The sequence below is a fragment of the Myotis myotis genome, unplaced genomic scaffold, assembly GCF_014108235.1.
Source record: "Myotis myotis isolate mMyoMyo1 unplaced genomic scaffold, mMyoMyo1.p scaffold_m19_p_3, whole genome shotgun sequence".
NCBI classification, from domain to species: domain Eukaryota; kingdom Metazoa; phylum Chordata; class Mammalia; order Chiroptera; family Vespertilionidae; genus Myotis; species Myotis myotis.
Genome location: NW_023416335.1, coordinates 109,261,846 through 109,289,267, shown reverse-complemented (window position 1 = coordinate 109,289,267; position 27,422 = coordinate 109,261,846). Strand labels below are relative to the sequence as shown.

Below are 27,422 nucleotides of genomic sequence, written 5' to 3'. Positions count from 1 at the left end.
CTTCCAGGGTCCCCATAGGGTCACACTCCAGAGCCAAAGATATCAGGTGTTCACATGCTCCTAGTTCTAATGCAGTTATCAGTCAGGTTTTCTCTACCATGTGATGCTGGCTAGTGACATAGTTACATATTCCATCTTTATCTGTTTCCAGGAGAACAGAGCCCAGAAATTAACCATAGGCCACATTTTTACACAGAAGGGAAAGATTTTGTTAGTCCTTTGCCCACATTCCCATCAACACCTAAATATTAATATTTCCCTTTTTCAGAACTCAGGAATATCAAAAGTATGCATAAACACATTTGAAATGTTTAAAAGAAACATTCAGGTTAATGCTAAGATTTTTGCCATCCTGTTCTTGCTTAAGTTAGATTTAGGGTGTATGGCCACGTCTCCAACATTCAGAGGTAAGCTGTTTTCTTCAGGGCGATGCAAATGGCAGTGCTTGGTGACACAGAACCATCTGCTGGGTTTTCGCTGACAGAGCCACTCGTCATTCCTGTGCTGGCGTCTGTTTACCTGTCTTACAAGAGTACACAGGGAGCTCTGCAGAGTCAGCAACAGTGTAGATTGCTGACAGGGTTGATGACGGTGTGCTGTGTCACAGATGCACTTCCAGGAACACAACCCTGACCTGGAGCCATTGGCAAGAGGGGTGCTGCTCACTGGTTCTCACTCGAGGCCAGCACCAGGCAGGATTGCAAGCTCTGACTGGGTTCAGTCTGTTCAGGTACATCTCTTAGCAATGCCTGACCATAACTGAAGTCTCTATAAAGATCGATGGGAAGGATGGGGCCATGTGGTTATTTGGCATAAATGAACCCTGTAAGTTATTGTTGGGGAGGAAGGGATGGGACAGAAGAGAAGGCCCACAATTATAACAATGCAGAGAATGAAAATGTTGAAATGGAGATACAGACAAAATACTACAGGATTTAAGGGCTAAGTATATGAATAACATGCTATTTTCAAGCAGGCTTAGTGGCAGGTAAATCAAGAGGCAGCAAGGAATGAGGACTGCATTGAGGTGACCCAATCACTGGACAGTTTTGTGGACATGGAGATGGTCTGTCAGGCTCCCAGGATCAAGAGGCTGATGAGGTGCCTTCCTCATGGCACAATGGCTTTACCAATGAAGTTTCTTCTTTAGCTTTTGGTGACCTACTGGGAACAGACAAGTGACTGTATTATGTCTGTGAGCTCATTATGACCAATTGCACTTGCTTATTTGGTACTAGTATCTTATGATATAACTGTGATTCAGGTCTTTAAGTTCTTTGAGATGGAAGCAACCAGTTGTATTAGAGTGGCTTCTTGCATAATTATAAATGATAACATTGATGACAAACCCCACAAGTACCAGTTGTGCATGGAGACACCAGACACAGTGCTTGGGAATATGTGTTGAACTTTACACACAGTTTCTACCCCTAAGACCATCATGTTTTCATTTGGGAAGCCAGGGAGAGCCAATCAACAGATGTGTCAGCAAAAGTCATTAGATGGATAGTGATGGCCTTTGCAGTGGGAGGATGTAGAGTAGAAAGTGAGTTACAGCTTCCTGAAGGAGGTTAAATGCAAAATAAAGCAATACTATGATGTAACGAATTGGAGGTGAGGAGGGTGTATACAGGGGATGGAAGAAAGAACAGGGATATTGAATTTATGTCTGACTGCCACTGTGAAAAAGCCCCTATTAAACACCCTAGTTCTATGGGCTTAGCTCTGTTTTCTAGTTTTTCACAAAGTCAGGTTATCTTCAGCATATTTCTTTTGGTCCAGTTTACCAATAATATTATTCCACTTCCCTCTCACAGCCAGGACTCACCTGGAAGGACTGCAAGGCCACCTACCCACCTTCACAACTGACCCGGCAGAATTGGGTGAGCTTCTGGGGTGGTTCCCTCAACCCTAGTCCTTTCCTGTATGACATTTATCTCTGTTTGATTGACAAAAATTTACACAGATGTGATGACCTGTGGTTACTAGTGACTGTTGGAAATATTGCATACACTCCTTTAGCTGCAGTCACACTTGCAGACCAATTTCCCTTGCATATTCAGCCATTATTTTTGCATTTGTGTGTAAATCACCTGCTATCAAGGGTATCTTCTCAATTTGATTTTAGGCTTCACCACAATCCTTGCAATGGAAGTTGTGATCCCCATTCTACAGTCCAGGGTGATCAAAATACCACAGAGAAGTGTTTTGTCTAAAATGCACAGCTAGTCCATGGCACTTAGTCATCGTGCAGATAGTTCATCATCTGGAACCCATGGCCTGCCTGATTTTTGGTTCATGAGCTCCATGACATTGTATACAAACATTGTTTATATGTGCTCGTGTTCATTTTTCTAAGGAGTGTCTGTAGCATTCAGTAGATTCTCTAAGAGATCCATGGCTTCAGAGATGAGCATTGTATAATGATGCCCACCACTATGGTTCACATCTATGTCTTCTCCAGGTATTGACTCCTGAAGAAGACCAACTCTTTCTGGTTTAAATTTCTAGCCTTTCTGATGTCTCTGAAATGTAGTGTCAGGTTCCATTTATCATGTTACCAATTTTGCCCAGATGATTGACTTCTATGAGGCTGGTTATAAACTGTTTCTAATCATGGTTCTTTCCTTTGTCAACTGAGATATAGTGTGGACCGAGACACAGATGAAGGGAGCACAAAATTTGAGCATAAGGATTGTAACCATAAAAGGCTGTACCTCCTGGAGTATTTTTATACTTGGAAATAGTAGTTTCTCTGTTTGGAAAGCTGACACTTTATTATACTCCCTATAATGTACTGTGCACAGTAAGAGAACAGCCTATTTCTGCACCCCATCCCTTTGAGGCGTCCCTCATTCGCAACCGTCCTTGGGTGCTTACAGAGAACCAGTTCTGTCTTGCCCCTGTCTGGGCAATGAGAGCTTGAAAATTACCCTAACATTCCACAGCACAGGTGTAATTTTCTTAGTGTTTTGTCAGTAAAACTATGCCCTGGCAGATGATGTCTAAGAGCTAATTACCTGAGACCAGTGGGGAAAAAACGAGGTGGGTGGCTAACTATGGGAGAGAGGTAGGATCAGAGAAAGTCTGAGAATGACAGAAGCAAGGAATTCAGCTTTTTAAGCTAGGCTGTCACACAGGAGCGGGTGATGGCTGGCTGGGCAGAGCAGCGGGAAAAGGCACCTGTACACAAGGAGTCACCGGCTTCTTGAGGTTAACACAGGCTTAGTTCAGATCTTCAGGGCCCTTCTCTCTCCTGTCCCTTAGTATGTTGAATGACAATCTCAATGGATAATATTAATCGAAAAATGGAGAAGCAAAAAAGAATAAATATCTGAGTTTGCTTTATAATGAGTCAAATGTCTATAGAACTTGGAATAAGGATGGGAAAGTGAGTTAAGCTAGCAGTTCTAAGTAATCCCTGGTGCCCTATTTGGTCATTCCTTCCCTTTTCCCATCTCCAGAAAAGGCCCACTTGTGAGTTATCATAAACCCAAAGGAGCACTTAGACACTTGAGAGGTGACTGTCCTCTTAGAGCTGCCAAGTAGAAGTTACAGAGTCTGGTCAACAATGGAAACCATTTTACAACTTTTCTTTCTGAGTTATCATTTACATTGTTTGTTGCTGTGTAACAAACTGCTCCAAAAACTGAGTGATTTAGGAAACCAATGACTGGTTATTTCTCATGACCCTGTGGGTCAGTGGGACTCAGTGGGATGGCCCCTGCCCGTCCCCGGTGGGGTCTTCTGTGCAGCTTCCTTATGCCAGGAGCTGGGCTGGAACAGGGACATCCAGGATGGCCTCCCTCCCTCCATTGCTCTCTCTGAACTTAGCAGTGTAGCCTGAGTGTTTACAGGCCAGCTGATCCCTAGGTGAGGTCTGGAGCTGCCCAAGTCAGCTCTGCCACAATCGGTTGGTCCCCATGAGTCACAAGGGCCAATGCTTGAGCCAACGCTCAAGCAGCGAGGACACAGCCTCCATCTTCAGTACATCTTAGTGACCTACTTTCAGAACATGTGCTAATGACATTTTGAGCTTATCAAGAACTTGTGCACAACTATCTAACACGGTCTGAGGGGCAATTATACCCTCACCCCTTGAGAGGACCACATCTCTGAGCAGGAAAGGGACTTGCCCTGTGTCCTATGGTTAGTGAAAGGAGGGGCCGAACTTGTGCCCTGACCCGGGGGTCTGTATCCTGCACGTGCTCTCGGACAAATACTCACCTGATGGGAGGGGATCAGAGTTTTGGAACTGTTGGGAAGTCACTCTGCATCAGGGTTGATAAAAAGAGGGGTGCTGATCTGGGTAGACACTGTGGCCCAGCATGAAAGCAGCCTCATTACTTTGTTGCCTGGCTCCTAAATGACTCCTGAGTGTACATGGGATGTGAGTGTGGTCCCAAGGGGATACGAGTCCCCCTGTCTGGGCCGCATGTCACGCTGGTGTCATGTGTGTGGAGGCTTGTGTGGCAGGTGAGGCTGGTCTGCCTCTGATATTTCCACATATGCGTTGCTAAACCGCTGCCACTGTGTTGGTTTGTAGTTATTTTAGTTTTCAAACTAAACCTCAGGAAAATTATGGGAAAGAGGAAAGCTTTGAAATGAAAACATTTTGTCGTTTCCATTTTTCTCCCTAAGCAAGTGTCTTTAGTTTCTCTTCCTTTGCCTCTTGCCCCTAGCTCTCCTAATCACCCCGTCCCTGCCAGAGCGGAGGCAGATCATTTCCTTCTGTGACCCAGTTATTAATAACGTCAGTTCCTACTCCCTCAAGGCATTGCAGTGTTGTTTTCACCCTGTGTTGTGCCCAGTGTTTTCTTTCTTATTTAATGCACATGGTTTTACCATCATTCTTGTGACAATAATGCTTTCATGGGGCTGATGTTAGCTTACCACTCTCTTAAGATCAGTTATTTCAAACTTTTTCTCGCAACATTCTGTGTATTTTTCACAGCATAGAAGTTGTTATATGATTACACATCTTCCCGTGTGTGACCTACTATGACGAATCTATAATAATAAAAGTGTAATATACTAATTGGACTGGACAGCCAAACGACCTTCCAGGTGGGGGCCTAGGCAGAGGCAGTTAGGGGCGATCAGGCAAGCAGGTGAGCAGTTAGGGGTGATCAGGCAGGCAGGCCAGAGGCTAGGGACAATCAACCAGGCAGGCAGAGTGGTTAGAGGCGATAAGGCAGGCAAGTGAGTGGTTAGAGGTGACGAGGCAGGCAGGTAGAGTGGTTAGGGGAGATCAGGCAGGCGAGCAGTTAGGAGCCAGCAGTCCCGGATTGTGAGAGGGATTCCTATGGGATCGGGCCTAAACCAGCAGTCAGACATCCCCCGAGGGGTTCTGGATGGCAAGAGGGTGCAGGCCGGGTTGAGGGACCCCACCCCTCCGCACGAATTTTGTGCACCAGGCCTCTAGTTTGTTAATAAGTATATGGACCAAATTAATTGACTCTCTCAACAAAGACTAATCAGGTCCCTCCTGTGTCCTAAGCACTGGGTTATAGTGATCACAAGATAGACAGAGTCCCATGGAACTTAGTTTTTTTGTATTCTGAAATGATGAGAAGCCATTGCCTGAAATCTTGTGGTATCTCAGAGTTTTCTGACTATGGTGAAAATGTGGTTAATAGCTGCTATTTGCTTTGCTTTAAGCAAGTGTTAGGAGCCACAACCAGGAATATCACAACTTTAGATAGTTGGATGCAACCACGTGCTGGGAATGCTGGGAATGGGAGGTTTGAGAGCTAATGACAGTGTTTTCAGTGGACTCGATCATGACTCTAATTCAATCTAGAGTAGAGGTGGGGAGACTTTTTTCTCCTAAGGGCCATTGGGATATTTATAGCATCATTTTCAGGCCACACAAAATTATCAACTTAAAAATTAGCCTGCTATAGCACAATTTACAGTAGCTAAGATCTGGAAACAGCCTTAGTGCCCATCAGTAAATAAGTGGATAAAAAAGTTGTGGTTACATGTGTGCCATGGAATACTATGTGCAGAAAAAAGAAGAATCTCTTACATTTTGAGACAGCATGGAGGGACCTGGAGAGTATCAGGCTAATTGAAATAAGTCAGTCAGGGAAAGACAAGTATCAAATAATCTCACTCATATGTGGAATCTAAGTAACAAAATAAACTGATGAACGGAGTGGATCAAGAGACATGGAAGCATGGAACAGAGTGCGAAATCTCGGAGGGAAGGCAGGGTAGGGTGGGTGGGTGGGAGGTAATCAACCAAAGAACTTATATGCATACATGCATAACACATGGACACAGACAATAGGGTGGTGAAGGCCTGAAAGGGTGGGCTGGAGGGGGTCAATGGGGGGGGGGGAGGGGGGCAAATGTAATACTTTCAACAATAAATAATTATTTTTTTAAAAATTAGCTTGCTATATTTGGTCAAACATTTAATTAACTCACCACTAATGCCTTGGCAGAGCCAGACCAAATGATTTGGTGGGCCTTATACAGCTTGAGAGCTGGGTGTTACCCACCTCTGATCTAGAGGATCTCTCTTCTGATTGCATAACGGATTGATGGCAGGGTGATGGACGACAGGTGATTGGACAGGAAGGGGACAATCAACACTGATAAGAGATTGAAGTCTTTACTTAATCTTGGGATGAGCCACTGTGGCCAATCTACTGGCCACCCCTCCTTCCTAAGAGTCTTGGTGTTCATTCCAGCAGAAAGCTATCTCTCCTAACTCCTGTAGAACTTTGCATTACTCCTAAGGTACTTGTCCCAACCTGCCATTCTGTAGTTAGTTTTGTACTTTACCTGTCCTAAATTTGATTATAAATTCCTTAGAGGCAAGAATTCTTTCATACATCTCTCCATTCACTGCCTATAACCATGTTTGACTGTCATCTGGGTTTTATTTGACCCAGAATTGCATCGGTCCCTGGGAACTGTGTTATAGAATTGTCTTGTACAAACAAACTTGACCATAGTGAGGCCCTTTGAGGACATTCATAATAACCACATGCTCTTGGGTGGGGTTCGAAGTCTGAAATCTCATTTTATTCTGCATGAGTTTGGAATGGGATTCTAATCTGTAAATAAAGGAGATGAATGTTGCAATTTTAGACGAGCTGATTTTACAAACAAAGAGAATTTAGCTAGAAACCTTCCTGACTTCCCCAGAACTGGATTTTTTTTTATAAAGGTAAGTAAAAGGGGAAAGTCAACAAATGGCTGGGATCCATTCAGACAGTTTACCCAAGTATTTCAGGTTACAAACCTTTCCTTCCTCTTAAGTTTTCCTAAATTCTACTCTGTCATTAAAACACGCTTTAGAGCTAATTTTTTAAGTACTCAGAGGCCTTGAATTTCAATCCAATATTAAATCTCCAGGCTCTAGGACTGTCACAGGAGATGCCCATGGCTCTTTTCAGCTTGAAAGTTCTATTGACTAAGTCTGTCTCATTTAAGATCAAATACTTGCTAGTTATAGCGGTAAAACTACATCCCATGATTTAAATGTGTAAAATACAGGATTTAATTGTATTTCACACAATTTAACTAAATACTATTGAAAATATTATTTTAAAATTTTTATCAAAATAATAAATTGACAGAGTTTAAACAGTCAAGAAGAACAAAGGCTTTTAAGGAAATACTTCAGCCCTCTGCCCAACCCCTCTATTTATTCCCATACTTTGCCCCAGAGGCAACCAATGTCTTTAATTTCTTATAGTTCTTCTGATAACTGCCTTGATATTTATAAACAATGTACTTATTATGCTTTTCACTGATTTATGGATTTTAGACCTGTTGACATTTTCATTATGATATTTGAAGGTTTAGTTCTTAACTAATCTCCACTGCTCCCACCCAACATACATATCCCTTTCCTCCATCCTCATAACATAATAATGGCTCATATTTTGGTTAAATAAATATTGGTTCCTCATGTTATTTTAGCATGTACATATCACTTCTGAACTAAGTTGTGTTCTATGTTGACGCTTTCTTTCTCTCCCAACCTTCACCCACCCTGGAGTAAACAATGCCTGTGTTTTCTATTTGCTTAGTTTTGTATGTCTCTATTATTCAATTTTTTTCCTACTTTTCCAACAAGCCTGTCACATGCCCAGGAACAATTTTTTCAAACTCCCAGGCCTAGCTCTGAACATTCTGTTCTGCTTATGTCTTGGTGTCCTCCTCCTTCGCTGCTCCAGTACAGATGGTTCTAGACCAGCAGTTCTCAACCTGTGGGTCGCAACCCCTTTGGGGGTCGAACGACCCTTTCACAAGGGTCACCTAAGACCATCGAAAAACATATATAATTACATATTGTTTTTGTGATTAATCACTATGCTTCAATTATGTTCAATTTGTAACAATGAAATTTGGGGTCACCACAACATGAGGAACTGTATTAAAGGGTTACGGCATTAGGAAGATTGAGAACCACTGTCCTAGACGGTGGCCACCAGCTGTCACCCCTGGGTGCCCTTTGCCTCACTCCTGTTCAGAGCTTCTGCATTCAGGATTCCATATCTTCTCCTTTCTTGGTTTATATCCTCGTTTTGCTGAAGTACATCTTCTAGTAGGTTCCTAAGAAAGGGAACATAGTGGGGTAGGTAAGTTTTTGTGTCCTCTGTGTAAAAAAGATCCTTATATTACCCAAAAGTTGATCTGTCTTGCTGTCCCTCACTGTCTTCTACTTTCCTTTCCCATTATCTTTGTTCTTATGAACTTATACCTTTTTTTCTTCACTGTCACTTAATTGACATTTAAAGTAGGAGTGGAGATAAATAAGGACGCTTAGGCTCAGTTAACCAGCAGTCACTTGTAAATGGGGATGACGATAGCTTTCTCAAAGCCCTATTTAGAGGATTAAATATTAAATGCAAAATATACATTTTGTTATCTTTAAAGCACTTGATAAATATAAAGCATTTTTATCACCCTAGAATGGCCATTGTGCTTATAAAAGACATGGGTTGCCGGTCTGAGGAATTCATCCTATTTTTACAGGCGAAGGAGAAAGATAAAATAATTCCTATAGGGGAGCGGGAGTCCAATGGATAAAACGAATCTGCTGGCCGAGGTCTAACTCTGTGCTGGGGTGCAGCTGGCAGGGGCTCTGCAGCGTTCCTAGGGCAGCTGGGAAGCGTGGTGGCATCAAGCTCTGTTCACGGAGCAGTGTTTGTTCTCAGGGGGGAGCCTAGTGGAAAATTTTGAGCTGCAGTTAGAAACCGTGTGCAGGGAAACTGAAGATGTCCCTTTAAAAGAAAAATCACAGTGCTTTTTAAACTCAAATAACAGCACGGACCATTATCTGCTTTTCTCTCTTGCCAGCTCTAGAGTTTTCTTGGGATGTTATCAGGGCAAGTGTCAGAACAATGTTCACTTCTGTTTTGTTTTTAACCTGAATTACAAATTACCACCAGCTAATGTAGGCCAGGCAATGAAGCTTCTTCTGAATGCTGGACTTTTCAAAAAATGTGAGGTTTGGTGGGCGGGGTGAGGGGATGGGAGGGTTGTTCTCCTCTTCTTTTCCCCAATGAAGGTACTTTGTGTTCAGTTTTTGAGGACTCCTGAAGATTGTTTGAGAACTTGCCTGCAGAGTAGTACTGATGTTTTCTATTGCCAACTGTTATTTATTATTATTTAAAAAAAATCAAACAAGCAAAAGCTATCCCTCCATACAAACTCTAAAACCAAAACAAAACACACAAACAAACCCACACTTTCCTATGGTTCTTTCTGAGAAGCAAGATGCTTTTGGTCTCCACTAGATTCTATTTAAAACTTCAGATTTCAATATATAGTTAAGATAGACTTTAGCTGATTATTTTTGTGTTGTTGCTATGTTTTTCTTCCTGAAAGAGGATTCAAATTAAAAACTTTTTGGAGATCCCCTTTTATCTAGTTTAGTTTTCAGGGATCTGATAGGGTATGTCTGACATGCTGTGTCCCCAGCACACTCACTGTATGTATTTCATCTACTCACCTCTTTGCTTTGGGAATACTTTGCCCTTGACCTGTTGTCCTGCTTACTGATGACATGTGATCACCTCTTTTCCATGGCAGGGTAGGCTCTCTGAGGGCAGGTTCTATGGTCTACAGCTTTGTAGCCCAGTGCCAAGCAGAAGCCCAGAGTCTGCTAAACATGAGCTGAGCATCTATGGTAACACGGTGTCTGATGGCCATTGGGAAGAACATGCAGCAGTATTTACAGCAGCTCTGGGAAGAGGAGCTAGGAAGTGATCTGCACACAAGCTCAGGGGCTCCAGGCTGGGTTCCATCACCACAGTCTCATTTATTGCACAACAGAGAGATGGTAGCTGGTTAGGTGTGTGAGAGTCCTGCTTAGTTCTGCCTCATTAGCCTGCCATTTCCTGAAGGACCGGGTCTGCTCTTAATCATCTTTTTATCCCTACATCTAGGGCATGCTCAGTAAGTGGTGGAGAGAAGGAAGGAAGCAGGGAGGGGAGAGGGGTCTGCTTCCTTGCTAAGGGACTTATTCTGGGGATTTCCAGATCTGAGCTCCCACCAGCCCTAGTGCATCTCCCAAGCTCCTGCAGATAGTCAGCAGCACAGGTGGCCTATAGTAACTACTCTTGGAAAGGAGTCACAGAGGGAGACCACACTAACATGCCCTAAAACTGCAGTTCCAGTCTCAGGGGCTATTTCAAAATGGAAGATGGCAGAAATGTTTTTTGTTTTATTTGGTTGAAAAGCAAATTGTTCCTTTTCCCAACTTTCATATCCCAAGGCTAAAAAATGGTATAAAACAACTTTTAAGAATTTATTTCAATGTGTCCCATTGTTTCCTGAGAGAGGGTCATGAAGGGTGCAAGGACACTCATGTGATTCACTCATGAACGCATCGCGAGCCATTTCCAAAGGAGGTTTTATTTACAAAGAAATTAAGAACTGATGGCTTTAATACTAGATTTTAAATTTTCATACAGATTTCATAGCTGCTGCACTTTTACTTGCTATCTCCCTCTAACTCCCCAAAGGCAACATTCAGAAAAGGTAGGGCCACGTGTACACGTGTGTGTGTGTGTGTGTGTGTGTGTGTGTGTGTAGATTTGCACATACACCTTTAAACTGCATAGTCAGGATGAGAGTTTTCCTATGAAATACAGGTGTTCAACAATCTATTCCAAGATATGTTTAATCCACTTTCATTATCAGACTATCTCTTCTAAACTTTATCATTACACAACAATTCCAGGAGGAAAAACCTTAAGGTAAGCTCTGACTTGGTCTTTAAAAAACACACTTGAGATTTAATATTCTAGTAGAAGAAAGTTTGGCTTCTGATATTATCCTTAAAACAGAGAACATAGTATTTACTCTATTTTTGTAAGGTGAAGAGAGATACATCTTAAAAGGCCTTGGAATTTAGGACAATGTTAATGCTTTATATATTAACTAGAGGCCTGATGCATGAAATTCATGCACTCTGGGGAGGGGTTCCCTCAGCCCGGATTGTGAGAGGGTGCAGGCCAGGCTGAGGGACCCCACCAATACACGACTGGGCCCGGGCAGGGATCCGGAAGGTTGGCCAGCTGGGAAGAGACCATGGGAGGGCTCCACTGCATGTCCGGCCCATCTTGCTCAGTTCTGATCTACCCTACCCCAGCAGCAACCTAACCTACTGGTTGGAGCGTCTGCCCCCTGGTGGTCAGTGCACATCATAGTGACTGGTCGACGGTCGACTGCACCCTGGTGGTCAGTGCACGTCATTGCAAGCGGTTGAGCGGCTTTAGCATATCATTAGCATATTACGCTTTGATTGGTTGAACAGATGAGTGGACACTTAGCATATTAGGCTTTATTATGTAGGATTTACTCCCTAAGCTCTACAATTCTTTGCATTCAAGTGAAATGCTCTGTTTGCTGAACAACTGCCATCCCTTATCCTATGGAGACTCTTCTGGAGCATATGGAGTGTGTATAAAACATCAGCAATGGATAATCAGAAGTATTAGCAAGGCTGGTTTACCCATCTCCATATGTCAAACCTAAGAATATCAGGGTACGATCAGTACACAGGGATTATCTCTGAGCCTCTCTGCACTGTTATCAGTCTTCACTTTATGAAGGGAGAACAACAAAATAACTGTGGCTACCATGTATCTATTTACACACGAATGTTTACTCTGTATGGCAGTGGTTCTCAACCTTCCTAATGCCACGACCCTTTAATACAGTTCCTTATGTTGTGGTGACCCCCAATTTCATTGTTACAAATTGAACATAATAAAAAGATAGTGATTAATCACAAATATGTAATTATATATGTGTTTTCCGATGGTCTTAGGAGACCCCTGTGAAAGGGTCGTTCGACCCCCAAAGGGGTCGCGACCCACAGGTTGAGAACCGCTGCTGTTTGGGCTACAGCCTTGTTAATCATTACATTATACATTTTCCTGGTGAGACACACATCTACAGGTTCGCCTATTTGTAGCATTCTCATGGCTTATAAATAAAAACTTCAATGTGCTTCTTTAGGAGGGTGTATGATTCCATTTAGTGTTTGATAAATACAGCCCATCTTAGTATTTAACATGGATCTTTTTCTGTTTCATACTTTCACAAATTTCTTAAATGTTGTACTCCAAAAAGCTTTGAATCAGTAACATTTCCAGTGACTGGCTTGGGACATGACTCCCATTTAGGTGGAAAGCATGACTCTCATTTAGGTGAAAACCAACCTCTGTCCCTCACCTGAGCCATGGCTCTGATCCACCCTGAGGAGGAAACCAGCTTTTATGAGCTGCTGCAGGAAATAGTCATTTTTCCTCAGTCAAGCAAAACTTATTTTGATTTTCTAGATCTGCTCTAATTCCATAGCCACTTGCCACATATGACTATTGAAGTTTCAATTTTAATTAATTAAAATCAAATCAAATAAAAAATCCAGTTCCTTAGTCACAGTAACCACATTGCAAGTGCCCAACTCCCACACACAGCTGGTGGCTACCATCTTGGGCAGCAAAGATACAGAGCATTTCCATCCTCCTAGAAAGTTCTACTGGGAGCTGTCCAGATTATTTAGACTACCAAGCACCAAGTTCCACAGTTTAGAAATGAGGGTGGCCTTGACAATCTAGAAGCCAAGGGAGAATTGTCCTTCAGCAAATTTATATTAATCCGGCCTCTGACTGCATCTTCTCACTGCCAGTTTCATTCTTTCCATCACTGGGAGTAAACAGTGTTCAAGTCATTAACTGTTAATGCAGAAAAGACTGTAAACAGCAGCTCTGGCTGCTTCAGCCAGCTTCTCTCAGGTGGTCTGCTTGGGTGGCAAGTTGCAACCTTGGAGATGATGCCCAATGCAGCTAGACTCCAGCAAGCCCTGTTTGAGAAAGCCAGGGTATTTAGTGACCTCTTTGCAGTGAAGACCCTCGTTCCTTGTTGACCAGACTTAAAAGCTATTTTCCCTAGATTTATTCATGATCACATTCTGGTTTGTCTCATCTGTGTCCAGACGGTAATAAAAAGTTGGAGGACTCTGTGATTCAGAATGACGTAGGTGAGTCAAGAACACAGCCCCCCAGTCACAGTAACATTCACAGCTGCCAAACTCGCAGCAGCACAGGGGCCAGTGTTTGTGTGATGGATGCTGAAAATTGCCCAGGGAAGTTTAAGTTGTGAGTTTGAAGCTCCAACACTCCAACTACCATCCTGGCTTCTCTGTATGTTTGAGAAACATGATGTCATTTTGAGTCATTGATCTAAGTTGAAAATAAATTTTTTAAATCCTCACCTGAGGATATGTTTATTAATTTTTTTGAGAGAGAGGGAGAGGAAAAAAACACATCAATATGAGAAAGAACCATTAATTGGCTGCCTCCCATATGTAGCTTGACCAGGGATTGAACCTGCAACCCAGGTATGTGCGCTGACTGGGAATTGAACCCACAGCCTTTTGGTATATAGGGTGACACTCCAACCAGCTGAGCCACCCAGCCAGGGCCCTTCCTTCTAGCTTTTATCTCCTCTGACTAGAACTCTCAGAAGCCCAAAGCTTTTTCTCTTGGCTACTAGTGCACAGCATCTTTCTCCCAGTCTTGCTTTACTTGGAAGAGTATTTTGTGTGTTTTCTTCTTCTTGCTTTTCATTTTCTTTCTGACCCATTGCAGTCTGACTTCCACCCCACAACTCTATGGAAACTGCTCTTGCTAAGGCAACCCATTTCTTCCTGGATATGAAATACAGTGGGATATTTGCTGCCCTTAATTTTTACTTTCCTCTGGTATTTGATGTGGGTTGCTTTTTGCTTTTCAAAGGCATTTCTCTCATGGTTTGTATGATAACACTCTCCCGATATCAGTTCCTTTTGGTGGAACATGTCCCCTCCTCCACATGGCTGGCTCCTACTCACCAAGACCCCACCAGAGCACCACCTCCGCCTGGGTGCCTGCCCCTGACTGGCCTGTGAGCTGGGGTACCTCCTGCTGGGTGAACCTGAGCACACTCCCACAGCCACCTGTGCACTCTCACTCCAGCCTTTCTTCTGTTCATCCAATTGTCCACTGCATACCTGGCTATCAGGTGTTATTGTACTGATTTATTGGGTTGGGCCATAGTTTTCTTCTCTTTATTGTTTAAAAAAGTTGCATAGACAACATGTTTAGTATAAGTTCAAATAGTAGAGAAATGTATAAATTATAAGTGACAGTCCCAGCCACACCACCTCTAATCCCTCCTCTTTCCCTGAAGTAACCTCTGCTGGCCATGACCTTCCTCCCAGGCCCTTCTGTGTGCTCACAGTCATATTGTACATGGACACATGAAATCTTTTTAAGACGTATTCGGGTCACAACCTGTGCACCACACCACATGGGCCAGGTTTTTTTACTAAAGGACTGAGTTAACTGAGCCCTAAAGTGTCTATTGCTTATCTCCCCAGGTGTTTGGTGGGCAATTATTTTCAATCATCCCACAAAGAGAATTTTACTGTATTTTCTAATGAAGGGCCTCTAGGAAGAGTGTTCATAGTTTCACCTTATGCTGTCATTTCACTGAATATGTTTATTATTTCTAGTACTAGAGGCCTGGTGCATGAAATGTGTGTGTGTGTGTGTGTGTGTGTGTGTGTGTGTGTGTGTGTGTGTGTCCCTTAGCCTGGCCTGCACCATCTACAATCTGGGACCCCTTGGGGGATGTCCGACTGCTGGTTTAGGCAACCCACAGGGATTGAGCCTAAAATGGCAGTCGGACATCCCTCTCACAATCTGGGACTGCTGGTTCCTAACCACTCCCCTGCCTGCCTGCTTGATCACCCCCTAACCACTCCCCTGCCAGCCTGATTGACACCTAGCTGCTCCCCTGCTGGCCCGATTGCCCCAACTGCCCTGTTCTGCCGGCCTGATGGCCCCCAACTGCCCTCCCCTGCCAGCCTGGTCGCCCACTACTGCCCTTCCCTGCCGGCCATCTTGTGGTGATCATCTTGTGGTGGCCATTTTGTGACGATGTGGGCGGCCATCTTGTGGTGGCCATCTTGTGACGACGTCACGCGACACCACCTAGGCTTTTATTATATAGGATATTTTTGGTTAGTACCTTTGAATTCTCTTTCCAAAAAGTCATGATATGCCCAAATAATAAGACAAAAAATAGAACTATAGTACTTTAAAAAAATTTTTAAAGGCAGACTGCCAAGTGCAACTCCTCAGGTGGATATGTCTGGAGTGTTGGAACTGCCCTACGTTCTCCTACAGATGGATCTTGAGAACGAGTGTTGAGGCTCTAGCATGAAGGCAGCTACTCCTATGCTCTTTACCAAGAACAGTCCTCCTATATCTATGGGGCCAGAGTGTCTCTTCATGGAGTGCAGCTTCAGGGGATGCAGGTGGAGTGGGTGGGAATGGTGACACCAGAGCAGCCGAATCCCCCTGGCCATCAATGGGTGACATATTGCCCTCATATCCAGAACTATATATTTAAAAAAAAAATTTAAATCACACAGCAATTCTAAAATTCTGAAATATAGAAAAGGTGATTAACAGAAAAGGTGATGATTTTTATTTCTATTAAAAATAGAAAAGGTTAGCCGTGGCATGTGTGGTTCAGTTGGTTGGAGCACTGTCCAGTGCAGGTTGGATTCTCGGTCAGGACACATACCTGGATTTTGTGTTTGATCCCCTGTCAAGGCAAGGACGAGAGGCAGCCGAACCATGTGTCTTTCAAATAGAAAAGGAAAAGTGATTATTCTTGTCATCTTACTTTTAAAAAATATATAATTTTTTTATTGATTTCATAGAGAAAGGGAGAGAGAGAGAGAAACATCAATGATGAGAATCATTGATCAGCTGCCTCCTGCATGCCTCCCACAACCCGGGCATGTGCCCTGACCAGGAATCCAACTATGACCTCCTGGTTCATAGATCGATGCTCAACCACTGAGCCACACTGGCTAGGGCTCATCTTCCTATTTTTAAAGGAAATATAATAGTGTATCTTTGTTTTACAATATGCCAATCAAGATAGATTTTATAGTAATAATAGTTACTTTAGGTTAATATTTTCTTTTCTTTATTAACAAAATAAGTATGTTTATATCTTCCCAGTGTTATATCAGCTCGTCATTTCTAGAACGAGCGAAGCTTTTAAAGCATTCGTATACTATCTCTTGCTATATTGTTTAAGGAGCTTGACCTATTTGGGGTACTTGTAAATCTGAAGATCAAACTATATTTATCTTGTGGAAGAAAGTTAATACTGTACTTTTTTATAACAGGGAATTTCTGTTCTTTTAAAAACTCAGAAAACCCTTGTGCACTGTTGGCATGAATGTAAAATGGTGCAGCCACTATGGAGAACAGTTCTTCAAAAAATTAAAAATAGAACAACTATTTGACAGCAATTCTACTTTTGGGTATTTATCCAAAAGAATTTCAAACAGGATTTCTAAGAGATATTTGCACACCCATGCTTACAATAAAAAAAGAGGTGAAAGCAACTCAAGTGTGTATTGACAGATAAAGGGAAAACCAAAATACAATGGAATATTATTTGATCTTGAAAAGGAAGGATTTTCTGACACATGATACAACATGGATAAATCTGGAGGACATTATACTAAGTGAAATAAGCCAGTCACAAAAAGACAAACACTATCTTCTTGAATCTATTAAATTTTACAAAATGGTGAAATTCATAGTAACAGAAAGTACAATGGTGGTTGCCAGGGGCTGGGTTGAGGGGAGGAATAAGTTGGTATTTACTGAGTATAGAGTTTCAGTTTTGCAAAATGAAAAAATTCTGGAGACTGGTTGCACAACATTGTGAATATACTTAACACTACTGTACCATATACCTTCAAATGATTAAGATGGTAAGATTTATGTGTTGTTGTTTTCTTACCATAATTAAAAAACAACACACACAGAAAAATTCTTCAGTGTGATTAAAGGATTAAATCCCCTTTGATCTTAACCACGGGTCCTTGGGGATCAAATTTATTATCTTCATATGTTAGTTAATTTAACACAGAATGTCAGGGGTAGATGGCACAGAATGTCTGTGCACACTTACAGAGACACAGACACAGAGACACACATGCACAAAGAGGAGGAGGGGGGGGAGGTGCCAGCTTGCAGCCTTTGGCACTTGAACCCCTTTACTAGACACCTTGTATTTTAGACAATAAAGCTAAGTGTCGAGCAAGTTCCTGCCAACCTTGTGGCAGAGCTGAGACTCCCACCCAGTGGCCTGTCCTTGCTCAGGAGGTCTTCAGGAGCCATGGAGCTGAGGGTGTAATGTGAAGTCTGCAGTTGCAGCTTTACTTCCACATTTTGTTGAGCTCAGTCTAGTTACATTAACTTCTGTGCCTTCAGGTTCTGTAAAGTGGAAATAATAGTTCCTAACTCCATAAGGTGGTTTTGAAGATTAAACAAAATAATACTCCAAATGCAGCATCTGAACCTGAGTCAGCATTTAATAAATGTCAATTACTAGTATTATATCATCATTATTATTTTAATTGTGTCATTTTGAGCTCCTCTTTCGTAAGGCAATATAAATTGCTTTACTTATGCTCTCTCATTTAATCCTTACAACAAAAGGACTTTTACATATGAGGAAATTGAGGTTAACAACTTACCCAGGGAGCACAGCTGGCAGGTAGATGGCTCTCTACCACCCAATGGTGAGATCTTGAGTTTTGTTTCTTTTGTTGCTTCCCTTTGTCATCTTCTTTTTATAGGAAGCGTGCCCTGGATGTGTGCTGTCCTTCAGTTGGTCCATGTTGGCATTCTGTGATATTTCCTCCTAGTCATTTTTCTGTGCATATCAGGACCTAAACCTGCATTGTAGTTCTTTATTCTTGTTTTATAACATTATAAGGTGAGCATATTTTTATATTGTGAAATATTTTTAAAGTATAATTTTTAGTGGTTGAATGGTATTTGATTTTATGACTATAACAAAATTTGGTTAGCCATTCCCCTAACTTTAGGCAAACTGAATGCTTTCAATATCTTGCTATTATAAGAAACTACATTGCTTTTCCTGAAACAGACACATTTATGCAAATCTGATTAGTTCTCAAATCTAAAAGCAGATTAGCCAGGTCAGTACAGAGCCTCTGCCTTACAACTGTTCTTTCCTGAGTTAAATGGGAAATGCCCTCGACTCTGTCATGGTGATACTTCCAAAGGCGAAGTCTGGGGTGTTCTTATTGCAGCATCTTTACCCATACTCACTGCTTTCATCTCCGTGGCTTGTCAGAGCCTGTCTGCCTCTACAATTTAAAAAAAACAACAGCTGACAATAAAATATTTGGGGATTCCTTGGAAATGCTCCCGAGGGAAACATTTTTCTCCTTTAAAATTCTTTGCCTTCAGAAAATAAATTTTAAAAGGCCTCTCTTGTTTTATAAATTATGTGAAGAACTTAGATCTTATATTGGTTTGCACCAGTTCCCTGGAGAAAGAAATATTTGCTCTGTGTATATCTCTTGGGAAATAAGACAATAGTATTTCTCCTTTGCAATAGAAGTTATAACAGATGTGAAAATAAACAGACTTGACTCTAATGTGATTATGCAAAAGAGCATGGATTCATTTCAGAAGTTAGATATTGCTACTCTAATCAAATTATTTCATATTGATCCTCCTATCAATCATGATTCCTCCTGTCAGGCACTAAAATGTTGAACCAGCCATTATACTTTATATCTGTAATGATATAGATGACGGAGTTTCCCTTCAAACTCATTACTTTTAAAAAGCAGATAACCTTTTTTACTCAATGACTTCATTTTATATTTAAAAAGTATGAAATAGCTCAGCAGGTGTGGTTCAGTGGTTGAGGGGCATTGAACCATGAACCAAGAGGTCACTGGCTCAATTCCAGGTCAGGGTACATGCCCCAGTTGCAGGCTCAGTCCCTGGTGGGGGACATGCACGAGGCAGCCTATTGATGAAGTTTCACTCTAATCGGTGTTTCTATCTCTCTACCCCTCTCCCTTTCTAGTTCTCTAAAAATCAATAAAAAAACATTAAAAAAATAAAAATGATGAAATGTCAGTTATATCCTAATTAAAATTACGCATACTGCTTTGGAAAAATGGGTGTTTTGTAGGAAAAAAACCAGATAACTGATTTCTATGGCTTTCAAAGCTAAAATATATAATATACTTAACCAACTCTCTAATATTGCTTCTTGTGTTTTACTGTCAGATTAAATTACAGCTTTTATGAATGATTAAATTTTAGTATATTTTAAAAAAAATCTTTGCTATGGTGGTTTTTGTTGGGAGAATATTTTTGAATTATCGTTCTGGCTTCCTTATGTTGGCCTTTTAAACTTCCTGTTGTCCTTGCTTCTGCTTCAGTTGTCTTTTCAGATGCTTGGGGGCAGCTGTGACTCAGGTGCCAAAACAGTAACTTTTCTACTTTCCTGACTGCATTCTGCTACAATTTGTCTGTAAGTGATGATTTTAATACCTGATTGTTATTACTAGTCTGACTCTTTTTTCTTATTGAAAATTTAAAATTTTAAGCTTGGCCAATTTAGTTTAAAATTTTAGTTTTGAAAAATATTTCTGTAGAGGAAATAACGCAAGTATATTATATTAAAATAAAACAATCCTTCACACAAATTAATTGAAAAGTAAATATGCTCTATAATCTTAATCCCCAAAAGATAACCATACTAAACTGGTGTGTAATCCTCCAGAACTTTTCTCTAGACATATGCAAATCTATTATTTTCTTTCTTTTTTAAAACACCACTGGACTGCATGATATATACTATGTACTTACTATAATTTACTAGCTTATTGTCATTTTCCATGCTGCTATATGTGAACATGAGTCATTCTTTTTTAGCTGCATAATTTGTCATTCTATGGATATACTGTAAATTATTTCCAAATTGATAAGCATTTAAGTTGTTTCTATTTTTTCATTGCAAACGATGTTTCAATAACTATTCAAACACACACACACATAGATAGATATATCTTTCTGCAGTTCTGCAAGAATTTCTATTTCCAAAGGATAAATGTTTACAACTTGATGAATATTTTAAATTGTTCTTCTAAGTAAAAGCACTAATTTCCTACCTCCTCAGACTTTCCTCTAAACTGATCATTATTAGCTCTTTTCCTCATACCTTTCCATAACCTGATTATTAGCTTTTTTACCTAAGCTAATGTGATAAATGAAAAACAATATTTTGTTTTACTTTGTATTTTTTAAATTCTAATAAGATTGACCCTTTTCCAAATGTTTATTGACCATATTTATCATTCGTTTTATATATATTCTGGATAGGAGATCTTTGTGCATTATTGGTGTGACAAATATCTTCTCTCTGTGGCTTGCTTTTTTACTCTCTTAATGGTATCTTTTGATAAACCAAAGTCTTTTTTTCTTTCTTTCTTTCTTTCTTTCTTTCTTTCTTTCTTTCTTTCTTTCTTTCTTTCTTTTAATTAAATCTTTATTGTTCAGATTATTACATTTGTTCCTCTTTTTTTCCCCCCAGAACTCCCCTCTTCCCAGTTCCCGCCCCACCCTCCGCCCTCACTCCCCACCCACTGTCCTCATCCATAGGTGCACGATTTTTGTCCAGTCTCTTCCTGCATCTCCCACACCCCTTTCCCCCCAAGAATAGTCAGTCCATTCCCTTTCTATGTCCCTGATTCTATTATAATCACCAGTTCATTCTGTTCATCAGATTATTTATTCACTTGATTCTTAGATTCACTTGTTGATAGATGCATATTTGTTGTTCATAATTTGTATCTTTCCCTTTTTCTTCCTCTTCCTCTTCCTCTTCTTAAAGGATACCTTTCAGCATTTCATATAATCCTGGTTTGATGGTGATGAACACCTTTAGCTTTTCCTTATCTGTGAAGCTCTTTATCTGACCTTCAATTCTGAATGATAGCTTTGCTGGATAAAGTAATCTTGGTTGTAGGTTCTTGGCATTCATCACTTTGAATATTTCTTGCCACTCCCTTCTGGCCTGCAAAGTTTCTGTTGAGAAATCAGCTGACAGTCGTATGGGTATTCCCTTGTAGGTAACTGAGTTTCTTTCTCTTGCTGCTTTTAAGATTCTCTCTTTATCTTTTGCTCTTGGCATTTTAATTATGATGTGTCTTGGTGTGGTCCTCTTTGGATTCCTTTTGTTTGGGGTTCTCCGCGCTTCTTGGACCTGTAAGTCCATTTCTTTCACCAGGTGGGAGAAGTTTTCTGTCATTATTTCTTCAAATAGGTTTTCAATATCTTGGTCTCTCTCATCTTCTGGCACCCCTATAATTCTGATGTTGGTACGCTTGAAGCTGTCCCAGAGGCTCCTTACACTATCCTCTCATTTTTGGATTCTTTTTTCATTCTGCCCCTCCGGTTGGGTGTTTTTTGCTTCCTCGCATTTCAAATCATTGACTTGATTCTTGCGCTCCTCTGGTCTGCTGTCGGGAGTCTGTATAATATTCGTTATTTCAGTCCGTGTATGCTTAATTTCTAGTTGGTTCCCCAACATAACATCGAGGGTCTCATTAGTTTTCTTGTAGATCTCATTAAGTTTATCGGCAGCTTCTAAACAGTTCTTGAGAGACCTTAAAAGTGTGGTTCTGAACTCTATATCTTCCATTGACAATTTTGTCCTGTTTCTTTGTCTCCGCATTTTGTTATGCTTTCTTGGTGCACCCCCTAGTGGTCTTTGTGCGCAGTCTTGTAGTTAAGCCTTGATTGTTGTAGCTAATACCAGGGAGGGTTTGACCTCCAGGCCAAGTGGCTGTGAGAATCAGCTGTGTCTGCCTCAAAGTCTTAATTTAAATCTTAAATTAAGTAAATTGCTTAAATTAATTTAAGAATTAAAGAAATATTAAATAACCCAATTTATTAATTTTTTTCTTTGTAGCTAATACTTTTGGTGTCCTTTTGCCTTTCACATTTAAAACTACAGTCAAATTGGAATGATTTTGCTTATGGTGTGAAGGGTCAAAGTTCATTTTTCCATATAAATAGCTAATTGATTACCATTTATATATATATATAGAAAAAAAGTCATCTTCTCACTGCTTTGTTTGTTCGGAATGCTGTCTTGGTCATAAACCCAGCATTTATATGTGACTGCTTTCTTTCTGGCCATCTTCTCTTCTGTTGGGAACTGACCCACCCTTGTGCCAATACCACAACTGGCAGAGTTAATCCTCCCAGGTTATTCTTATTCACAAGTATCTTGGTTATTCTCAACCCCTTGCATTAACATATAAATTTTAGAATCAGCTTTTCAATTTCCATAAAAACATGTTGGTATTGCATCTTGTTACTTTGGGGAGAACTGACATTTTTATAATTTTGACCCTTTCAATAAAAAACATGGTGTGTCCTTCTATTTATTTAGAACTTTTCTCCTCCTCCTCTCAGTGATGTTTGACAGTGTCTATGAAGAGGTCTTGAACATCTTCTGTTAGATCTTGTCCCAGGAACAGTCAAGTCACATTATTAGTGGATTCTGTAATTTGCATATATGCCTACTTGCTGATGCGGTGTTTTCATGGTCATTTGTCGTCATGTGGAGAGTGGCAAAAATTTTGAGTTACCCAACATTCCCAGCTGAGGTCAAACAAGATGATGTGCTGTCTGTTTGTTTTAACTCTGTAAATAAGTTTCTTTCTTTCTTTCTTTCTTTCTTTCTTTCTTTCTTTCTTTCTTTCTTTCTTCCTTCCTTCCTTCCTTCCTTCCTTCCTTCCTTCCTTCCTTCCTTCCTTCCTTCCTTCCTTCCTTTTTTTTTGTTAATATTTTTTCATTGATTTTTAGGGAGAGTGGACTAGAGGGAGAATGGGCGAGAGAGATTGGTTGCCTCCCATGAGTGCCCTAATCAGGGCCAGGTTTGAACCTGCAACCCAGGGTCGTAAATGGAACTCCAGACCCTTAGATGCACGGCTGACCAGGGCATCATTTTCAAAGTCAATTTAGTGCCACATTTCCCACATTTTGTGTTGTTGTGTTTGTTTTGGTGGGGGGAGGGGTGGGATGAAGGGATAATTTTGTCACTTAGTTCTGAGTATTGTCTGATGTTCCTAAGTATGAGGCTGTGCTGTGGAGAAAATCTGTGTGTTAGATGAGCTTCTTTCAGACACAAGCGATAGAGCTGTTGGCTGTGAGTTCAATGTTAATGAAACAACAATATATATTAAAGATGTCTTTAAAAAGAAACACACATAAAACAGGCTAAGTACTGATTTGTTAATGCAAATGTAACCAGAGACTCAAAGGAATCTAAGGCTTTATTTCCCCCAGAAGCAATAATGCAGTGTTTACAGTGACTTTATAGAACAGCACTACTGCAAAAGATGACAATCAACAGATATTTTTATACTTATTTTAAATGTTATTTTTTGAAATTTTCAGTTTAAAAATTTTTATTGGTATTAAAAAATCCAATTATTTTTTTATAACTGTACTATAGTTTATTAAAAATATTCAGCTAACAGACTGCATTTGAAAGTTACTGATAACTCACTCTATAACAATTCTAGAAAATATAAAGTATTTATAGTTATTCCTTTAAAAATCTGCATTTTAGAATATTATTTTGCAAAAGGTTATAAGGTATAGAAAGATAAAAATTTACCAGTTTTATTTTTAAATGGGAGTCAAACTTTCTAATACATCATTATTTTGAGAGCAATTAAAAAGGAATGTAAATGCTAAAATGTGGCAATATTTTGTAAACTAATGATATAATGAATAGTTTAGAAAACTGACAAGTCACTGTAGCAAAAAAAAGAAAAAGAACATTGTTTCATTACTCCATTCCCCCAGTGCTTTGAATGGTTGACCTTGAACCAGTTAGTTATGATTTTTGCAAAAACAGTTATAAATTTTTGATCAGACATTAAGTTTAATCTTTGGAAGGGGGCTATGAATTTTAACACAGGAATAGATTTGTGTGACCACCACCACAGGCAGGATACAGAAGAGCCCTAACACCCCAATAAACTTCCTTTTGCTACACCCTTACAGTTGCCCTGGCCCTAAACTCAAGCAATTATCTATCTGTTCTCCATTTCTATAGTTTTATCTGTTTGAGAATGTTATATAAATGCAAGAGGAAAAAGCCCAAAGTTTTTCACAATCTAGTCTTTGCTCCATGTCTCTTGCAAATAATTTTATTTTATCTTAATCTTACCTTCACAATTTCGTCAACTGTCATTTCTCTGGTAAGTATCCCTTGACCTCTGCTCATGATCATCAGGCAAATTAAGATGCCCTTTCTCTGAGCTCCCATAACATTCTGTGCAAACTTCTAGTGATTTTAATCTCTGTTAGACACCAAGTTTTTTGGGAGCAGAGATTATGCCTTATTCAAATTTGTTTTCCAATTGCCTACCATATGCATACATATGTATATCTATAATAATAAAAGCATAATAATTAGACTGGACAGCTGAACGACCTTCTGGACATCCTTCTGGACGTCCTTCAAGATGACCTTCCAGATGAAGCTGAGGTTGTGAGGGCCGAGCCCCTTGCATAAATTTCGTGCATTGGGCCTTTAGTATAATTAGTAATTAGTTATTAATTATTGAAGGGATAGATGAATAATTAATAGAGATACTAAAGAGGATAACATTAAAGCTCCTAACCTTAGGTATCTGGGTGCTGGAGTTAAGGGGGGGGGAAAAAAGCAATGGCACATAGTAACTTTGAAAGATAAGAATTTGAGAATGTTTCCTAGAAAAAAGTCACAAATAGAAATGTGTGCCCAGATTCTATTATTTATTGCATATTATATTATAACTCCACACATATTCAGGTAGTCCAGTATAAATATTTTAATAAATAGTAGTATTCTCATACTTGATGGCCAGTTATGATAGCAACCAATGGTTGTTGGGTGAGGAGAGGGTGAATTTCCCAGGCCAATGATTTTCAAACTATCTCCCATATTGATCATTCTAAAGAAGTCCTTCCAAAGTCAGCAGGACTGGGTAAAAGACTCCAGATCCCTGACTTTATTTTAATCATAGTTCTGCTTTTGTTTCAGTTTGAAGAAAGAATTCTACAACTTAAAGAATTAAAGTTGGAGCACCATTGCCTTGGATGGAGTAGCCAGCACAGCCCATGTCCATCCTTGATGCCAACTTCTTCAAAATTTATTTCCTCTAGCATATTCTTTTTTTTAAAATAAATCTTTATTGTTCAGATTATTACAGTTGTTCCCCTATTTTCCCCCGATAGCTCCCCTCCACCCAGTTCCCACCCCACCCTCTGCCCTTACCCCCCCACTGTCCTCATCCATAGGTGTACGCTTTTTGTTGCTGGGTCAAAGGTCATACACATGGAAAATGTAGCTATTTCCATCCGCAAAGTGTCCCTGTGCTCGTAAAGGTCTCTCACGACTTGTTCATGCTCTACTCAGAAAGGGTACGGAGACACGTAACGTCTTATGTTTAAAATGAGGATTTCATTACCAAAAGTGAGGAGAAAGCAACACTACAGCTGCTCTCACCCCTCTTGCCCTTCGGGTGATAGTTGTGCTTGGGGCTGCGCGCTGGTTCGCGGGCCATTGACGAGGCCGTCTGGGCAGCTCGCCCGGTTCCGCCAGCTTCCCAGGGGCCATCGCAGCCTGGCAGGGACCATCTCAGCCTCACTGGGACCATCTCAGATTCACAGGGACCGTCTCAGCCTCACTGGGACTGTCTCAGCCTCACAGGGGCCGTCTCAGCCTCGCAAGGACCATCTCAGCCTCGCAGGGGCCGTCTCAGCCTCACAGGGACCGTCTCAGCCTCACAGGGGCCGTTTCAGCCTCACTGGGACCATCTCAGCCTCACAGGGACCGTCTCAGCCTCACAGGGGCCGTTTCAGCCTCACTGGGACCATCTCAGCCTCACCGGGACCATCTCAGCCTCACTGGGACCTTTTCAGCCTCACTGGGACTGTCGCAGCCTCACAGAGGCCGTTGCAGCCTCGCAGGGGGCACTGCAGCCTCGCAGGGGGCACAGCATTCCACGTTGGGGGTAAAGGTGCAAGTCAGAAGCTCCTCTCGCTGTCTCTCCTGCTGGAAGTTTCTGAGAGCCGTCTGCAGGTGCTGGACATCAGACTTTAACTGGTCAACATGAAGTTTGGCATTCTGTCTTTTGTTGGGAGGCTCCTTGCTGGACAAAATCTCTAGGCTTTCTAGCTGGCTGAATATCTGGTATGCTTGCTTGGGTTTCGTTTTCTACTAAGTGCACAGACTGCTTGTCTGCCGTCTCCCGGCATCCCATATGAGACTGGATCTGGTGGACCTGCTTGTGTGTTTGCTGGTACAGCGGTTCCATATTGCCGACCCAGCCGGGTCCGGCTCTGGCTTCCTCCGAACCTGAGTCTGCTTCTTGAGTGTGTCCCTTACAGGCGCGAGGAGTTGAAATCTGCAGTTTGTTGGGTTATGCTGTAAAAGCGCCGGTGGTTCCTTTTGTGTCTCTGGCACAGCTTGGGCGGGGAAGTAAATTGGGTAGGGTGGGGTCTCAGGGAGTCACCAGGGCAGAGCAAACAGCAATGGCATCAGAATCCCGCCCCCAAACAAGCTCAGTGGATTCGAGAGTTTGTAACCCCTTCCGATTGAAAAAACACATGCATCCAGTTGCAGCCCTCCTGCGCATGACTCCGTACCTCTGTTCTTGGTGCCTCTGCATATCCTACTCAGTCTCAATAAGCTTCTTTCTTCCCTTCCAGTTGTAGAACTTCCACTGGGCCAGCTTTCCCATGGTTCTGAATGATAGCTGTTTGTCTTATAGTCGGTAGTTTCAATGTTGCTGTGGGAGGCAGCACGCACAGGTCTATACCTTACGTTGCCATCCTGGTTCTCTCCTCTAGCATATTCTTTAATCAGATCATTTTCTTTGGCATTTGATCCTGTTCATAGAATCCACTCCTGTCCTGCTTTCATGAATTCCTGCCATGTTCTGTAAACTACCATTAGTTTTGACA

The 27,422-nt window shown here is 41.2% G+C and overlaps 1 long non-coding RNA gene across 1 annotated transcript; it reads left to right on the top strand.

The window, feature by feature from the left end:
* Positions 1–617: 617 nt before the first annotated feature.
* Positions 618–25,663, top strand: LOC118651112. Its single transcript, XR_004966116.1, has 3 exons — positions 618–730; positions 1,818–1,883; positions 25,498–25,663. It is a non-coding gene; the product is annotated as an uncharacterized LOC118651112 (long non-coding RNA).
* Positions 25,664–27,422: the final 1,759 nt, after the last annotated feature.